Source organism: Gallinula chloropus (genome assembly GCF_964237585.1).
Source record: "Gallinula chloropus genome assembly, chromosome: 2".
Classification (NCBI taxonomy): Eukaryota; Metazoa; Chordata; class Aves; order Gruiformes; family Rallidae; genus Gallinula; species Gallinula chloropus.
In genome coordinates this window covers 69,013,221-69,019,593 of record NC_140086.1, presented here as the reverse complement: position 1 = coordinate 69,019,593, position 6,373 = coordinate 69,013,221, and positions in this window count along the sequence as shown.

Sequence of the window (6,373 nt, the reverse complement as noted above, 5' to 3'; positions counted from 1 at the left end):
CCGCCGTCGCCGCCGCTCTCGCATCCCCCGCGCAGGCAACCGCCCCGCCCGCCCGTCACGTCCGGCGGATGGAGGAAGCGCCTCCCTGCCGCCTAGCAACCGCGCCGGGGAGGTGCTTGCCCCCGCGACGGGTGCGTCACGGCGTTGACGGCGGCGGGGCGGCGCCCGGAGCCGCTAGGGGGCGCGGAGGGGAGGGGAGCCCCGCGCGCCCCCGTGCCGCCGGGGCGAGGGCAGGTCAGGTCGCGGCGGCCACGGCGCGGGGAAGGACCCGTGACGTGAGGCGGGGGAGGCGGGGAAGGGGGGGTAAGGGGGAGAGCGGGCTCCGGGGCGGCGCTGTGCCCACACCGTGGCCAGTCCCGGTAGGAGAACAGCAGCACCGGGGCTTAATACAAAGAAACAATGAGTAATCATCAGCACCCTGCAGCAGGCTAAGCCAAAGCAGCCCCTGCGGCGGGAACACTCAGGGGCAGTGACACAGAAGCACAAGGTTGGAAAAGACCTTTTTGAGGTCATCGAGTCCAGCCATACCCATCCTCTACTACATCATATCCCTGAGCACCTCATCTACCCGTCTTTTAAACACATCCAGGGTCAGTGACTCAACCAGGTGCCTGGGCAGCCTGTCCCAGTGCCCGATAACCTTTTCGCTGAAGAACTTTCTCCCAATGTCTAATCTGAATTTGCCCTGGTGCAGCTCGAGGCCATTCCTCCTCATCCTGTCACTTGGGTGAAGAGTAAGGCGTAGGCAGTGGTAAGGTCTCCCCTCAGCCTTCTCTTCTCCAGCCTAAACAACCTCAGTTCCCTCAGATGCTCCCTGTAAGATTTGCTCCCCCAACCCCTTCACCGGCCTGGTTGCCCTTCTCTGGACGTGCTCCAGGGCCTCAACGTCTTTCTTGCAGTGAGGGGCCCAGAACTGGACACAGTATTCGAGGTGTGGCCTCACCAATGCAGAGTACAGGGGCGCAATCACCTCCCTAGACCTACTGGCCACACTGTTTCTGATACAAGCCAGGATGCCATTGGCCTTCTTTGCCATCTGGGCACACTGCTGACTCATGTTCAGCCTGCTGTCAACCAAGACCCCCAGGTCCTTCTCTTCCTGACAGCTGTCCAGCCAGTCTCCCCCAAGCCTGTAGTGCTGCATGGGGTTGTTATGCCCCAAGTGCAGGAATCTGCACTTTGCCTTGTTGAAGCTCACCCTGTTGGTCTCAGCCCATCCACCCAGCCTGTCCAGATCCCTCTGAAGAACCTCTCTATCCTCAGGCAGATCAACATTTCCTCCCAGCTTAGTGTCCCCAAATTTACAGAGGAAACATTCAATCCCTTCATCTAGGTTACTGATAAAGACGTTGAGCAGAACTAACGTGATGAGAAAGGAAAGGAGGAAGAGGCACAAACCCTTAGGAAGGGCGGCAGTACCCTGAAGGAAGGGCACGCCGCCATAGCATGCAGCCCTCCTGCCAAGCTGCCCACCCCACTCTGCTCTTGCAGGCCTGACATATTGACTTCGTCCCTCAAAAGAGCAGGGAATGCTCTTCCAGGCCCCACACTGGGAGCTGGAAAAGAAGCATTTCCCATCATCACGTATTCCATCGCATGGTGTCAACCTGGAGAAAGTGGTAACATACTTCAAGCGTTCGTAGGAGAAGAGGCACAGGAACAGGTTAGAGAGGCCCTCTCCCCAGTAGTTCAGCTCAGCAGCACAATGGGGAGCTCCCCTGAAATGCCCATGAGTGGGGAATTGGGCCCACGGGCGGGTGAAGGGCTGGGGCGTTACTGTCAGCACATGGCAGAATTTGCAGTGGTTCAATTTATGTCCACTGGATCTCATTACACCTTTGTCCACCCTCCCTTATGAATTCCTCATATAGGTGTCTAGAGTGTTAGCCTATTTCGTGTCTGTTTCCCAGATAAATAAAAGCCAGAGCTACTTTGGTCAGATTTAGACAGGCTTGTTCTCCAGGCTTCTAGAGCCCCTTTTCTGAAGTCCTTGTCATCCTTATGGGAAGCAAAAGCAAAAAAACCTCCTGGGTCGAAAACCACACACCCACACAAAAAGCCCTGAACATCCCAAACCCAAACAAAAAACCCCTTAAGCTCCAGCATTTTGGTATTTCATATTGTACCTGTCAGGAAACAAACACTGTTCTCCTACACCCACAGTCTCAAAGAACACAAATCAACAAAGCACACCTCAGCATCTATGGACTCACTTGTATTCACAATTACAATTTGTATCCTTGCTCTTATTGTACACCTTGTTGTTCATTAAAAAAAAGCCTTAAACCTAAAAAATAAAATCCAGAAGAAACCAAACTTTTTTTTTTGTTTCATTTTTAATTTGGCTTCACGCTGAAAATTCAATTTACAAGCCATTCATAAGGAAAACATCCAGTTGGGCAGATTGAGCCATGAATGTATACTGCACATCAACACCTGTAGTGTATCATTTAGTTCCCTTTTAGTAAATCATCATACGACGTACATAGCGTCGTTTAAGCATCTACATCATTTGGCTCAGTTCATCACCCTCTATAGTCCGTTTCAACCTATCAGACAACTAACAAGAAAAGAATGCTCAAATTGAGGTATTTCCTTTAAGAATTGACTGATCACTGGTATTCAGAGGTAATCTCAAATCAGGTACTTTTAAACATTGAAAAATGTACAAAACCAAGTTCATTTTTAAAAAATATTATCCTTAAGTCTTCCATGCATGTTAATAAAAAATATAAAAATCAAATTTGTAGCACTGAAACTATACTCTGCGTTCTGCAAAAGTGCTTCCACAACTGGAGCCATGAGCTGCAGTCACCTTTAGCACACTCCTTGCTTTTGCTTTTCAGTTCTGTAGTCCATTCAGTGCAAAGGTACTTGTCTATGTACACATACCATAGGAGCCATAGGGGGGAAATTTACAGCAGAAAATAGGCATTCAGATTATTATCATTCAGTAGCGCTATATATCATTACAGATTTACATTGCATTTCCAAGGGCTATTATAATAAAAAGCTTGCAGCCAACACGTGTCTTTAAACACACCAGTTCTGCTTGAGCAGCCTTGAAGTCAACAGAGGTTGCACCACCCACAGAACAAGAGCACGTAATACCTTGCGAGGGAGTTCCGACAAACGGCTTCCTGCTCTGTCATTGCAGGTCTTCCACTAAAAGCATCCTCTTCATGGATTCAGCAGTGGTAAGAGAAAACTCCAAAATTTGAACATGTAAAGGGCTAGCTTTTGCAGTGTGTTCAAGAACAGCAGTATTTTTTTTCCAAAACATAGGAACGATATCCTCATTATATATTTAACAATAATTTAGGAGATCAAACCAATTATTTTTCCTGTATTATTTTTCAGCTCGTTGGCAACTCAGTTTTATCCTTCAAAAAAGCTGAACTAGAACCTGCAATCAAGTTAGAAAAGTCTTGCACACCTAGAGAGATGCTGGGAGCTACAAAAAGCTTTAGGAAGTGGTCCCACCGAACAGATCCCAAATACTTTCAGCACGATGCCGCAACGTCGACGTTGTATAGTACATAATACAAAGTCAGCAGATGCTTGGTCTTCGTCCTCCATCCAGGAAACAAAATCTACCGCTTCTAAAGAGATTCACTTTTGACCTCTATCTCTAACCTTACTGATTTACACAGAGCTCTTCATACCCTTAGAGCAACTGGAGAAAGCAACATAAACAAACCACCAAACACATACAACTACGCAGACGAGCAGCCACAATGGTTTTGCTTTTTGTCTAAGTATATACAATTGCTAAGGCGAGATGTTTAACTTAAGGATTCTAATCCACATATTCAAAAATACAATTTTTAGGCATTTACTTAAAAACTGCTTTTGTAGTCTGGAAAAGTAGAGCACCGCCCGGCCTAAACCTCCTTTCTGAAATATAAGAAATATTTTGCTTGAACTTTGTTACAAAAAGAAAACATAGGACAAAAATATATAGTTAGGGCATACAAGATCTTTACAAGTTTATTTCTTCAGCATTTAAAATACAAAATTGTCTTCATGCTGGATAATGAATAAGAGACACATGTATTTGGGGTTTCCCAAATATACATCCATAAACTTAGAAATAGCCTATCCTCAGATGCATTTCCAGTACCATGGTAGGATGAAAAGTGTCTGAGCTTCAGCGTTCTTCAGTATCCATGAGGAGACTTTTGGTTGCTACCACATCCACAGATGCTGCCCACGGAACGTGGAAGTGAACAGGCACACGCTGCAAGTGACAATCCACTCGAAGGCTTCACTGTACTACCATATGTCTAAATTTAATTTCTTACTGTTTGCAGGAACAAGGAGTCTCAAAAGCCCTGTCAGGACTGCTGCCACCTGGACATACCTGCGATGGTTAGAGTGTGGGAAAAGAAAAAAGCAATCCCTTACTTAAGGGCAGGCGCAGGCTGAAGCAGTCTGCTGGCCCTTAGTTCTGGGTGGCATTACCAGCACATGGCTTTCATAGGTCACCCACTCCTTACGGCTCAGGAGAGAAAAGTGTCACATAAGTTTATGTGGCAGCGAGGTCCCCCTCAGGCTGCAGCACACCTATGAAGAACAGGCAGCGTAAGCTAGGGGTACAGAAAACTGAACTCACCAGCCCGAGAGGCAGGACAGATCCTTCTTTACTGGGGGGAAAAGGCTGGCTGCACAGGGAAGTCCTTGCTGCCACACCAGCCTCCGTAGGATTTTTCTACTTGCTGATCTGGGACCAGCAATTTCAATCCAATTTTTTTTTTCTACCTGACTCTGGCTCAGAACTGACCCTTATAACATAACACACCATTCATACTATCAAATTAACATTTTGATATGACTTTTCTCCAGCTTTAACTTTTTTTGTTCAAAGAACTGAAGCTTAATGGTATATCCGCAGATTACTGTACAGCACCTGACTGAGATCCCCAAGCTATCCCCAAATAAGCTGTGATCTCTGTATGGCCCTCTGCAGTTCAGCTCAGAATAAAGAAGAATGATGACTACATTGGTAAAAATCCTCAACAAATAAGTTAATCAACAGGAATAACTTACTCGGGTGCAGTCTGTCCTAAGGTGGTTCTACTGTTTCCATTCCCAGAGACTGATCATTTAGAAACAGCAAACACACCGTTACGGGTTACAGACGGCCTCCTGAAGTTTGCCTGCACTGCACTGCCACTTTGCTAAAGAAAATGGAACATGAAGCCACTGCCATCACACAACTAGTAAAATTATTTTGCCTAACAAGCTCGCAAGACAACCTAGGCAGAGTGTCAACTGCTGCAAAACAGTCTCAGCGTATTTCACAGGAACATAAACCCCTCCGTTTTATAAGCCTCTTAAATCCTCTGCTCTCTTGGTATTGCCTACTTGAGTTTAATCCTGCCACACATGATAAAGCACGTCATACCAGCCTGGGAAACAGAAGCTGTTTTCTATAAAACGAATCGTTCCTCTACTCGTAAAAGACAAAATACTATCTTGACATAAACCTGAAAGGTTTCCTAGGGAGAGAAACTGTCTTAACTTGATCACTGTAAAATGCAGGAAATATTCACAGATGCAAGCACAGGCATGCCTGATAGATGATCTCTTTGCTGCTGCATTCTCTCAGTAGTTTTACCTCAACATGACATCATTTACGCTCGTTTCAATCGCAGCGTGTTGGTGACTAAGCTGTATGCCCACTTCACTGTCAGAGGTATAGCACAAAGCAATCCTATTTGTCCTTCTGAGGCAGAGCCGTAGGACTGCACCTGTAAGGAGGTTTTAGAAGGATCCTGTCACAGTTCAAATACTTTTGTCCAGTCTTCACAGGAAAAATGCAGGAGGGCAGATGAGACCTGACTGGCTGCCCTGCCAGTGACCTAGATGTTACTTGGATAGACGATGCTGCGGTACCTTCAAGGAAGCATCCTCTGACCAAAGAGCAGCTGGCTTTTTGCTAGCTGGGACTGCACAGTCACCCGAATGACAATCTCAGTCTTTGTGCTCATTTGTGAAACAGACCTTGATTTGCTGGACTAAATTATCAGTGGCACTGATTACACATTCTTATTTTCCATTTAAAACTGTTGGAACTACTCTTCCTCTTTTTTTTATAAAGGATCTAGCCACATTACTTAGGTAATCAAAGATGCCAATTTAGCTGAAGCTCAGATACCTGAAAAGTAGTAGCTGAAGTTCTTTGTTCACAGGGAACTTCTGTACTTCAGTATGAATTTAGGAGCTGAGCTTAAGTTTTGCTCTTGGACAACACATTTGTAATTTTTTACTGCTAAGACACATGAAAATGTGAAGCCTCTGCTTTTTCTTCTAGAGACATGAAGAAAAACCGCAACATTTTGGGTCTAACAACCCATGCTGACCTAAAGGA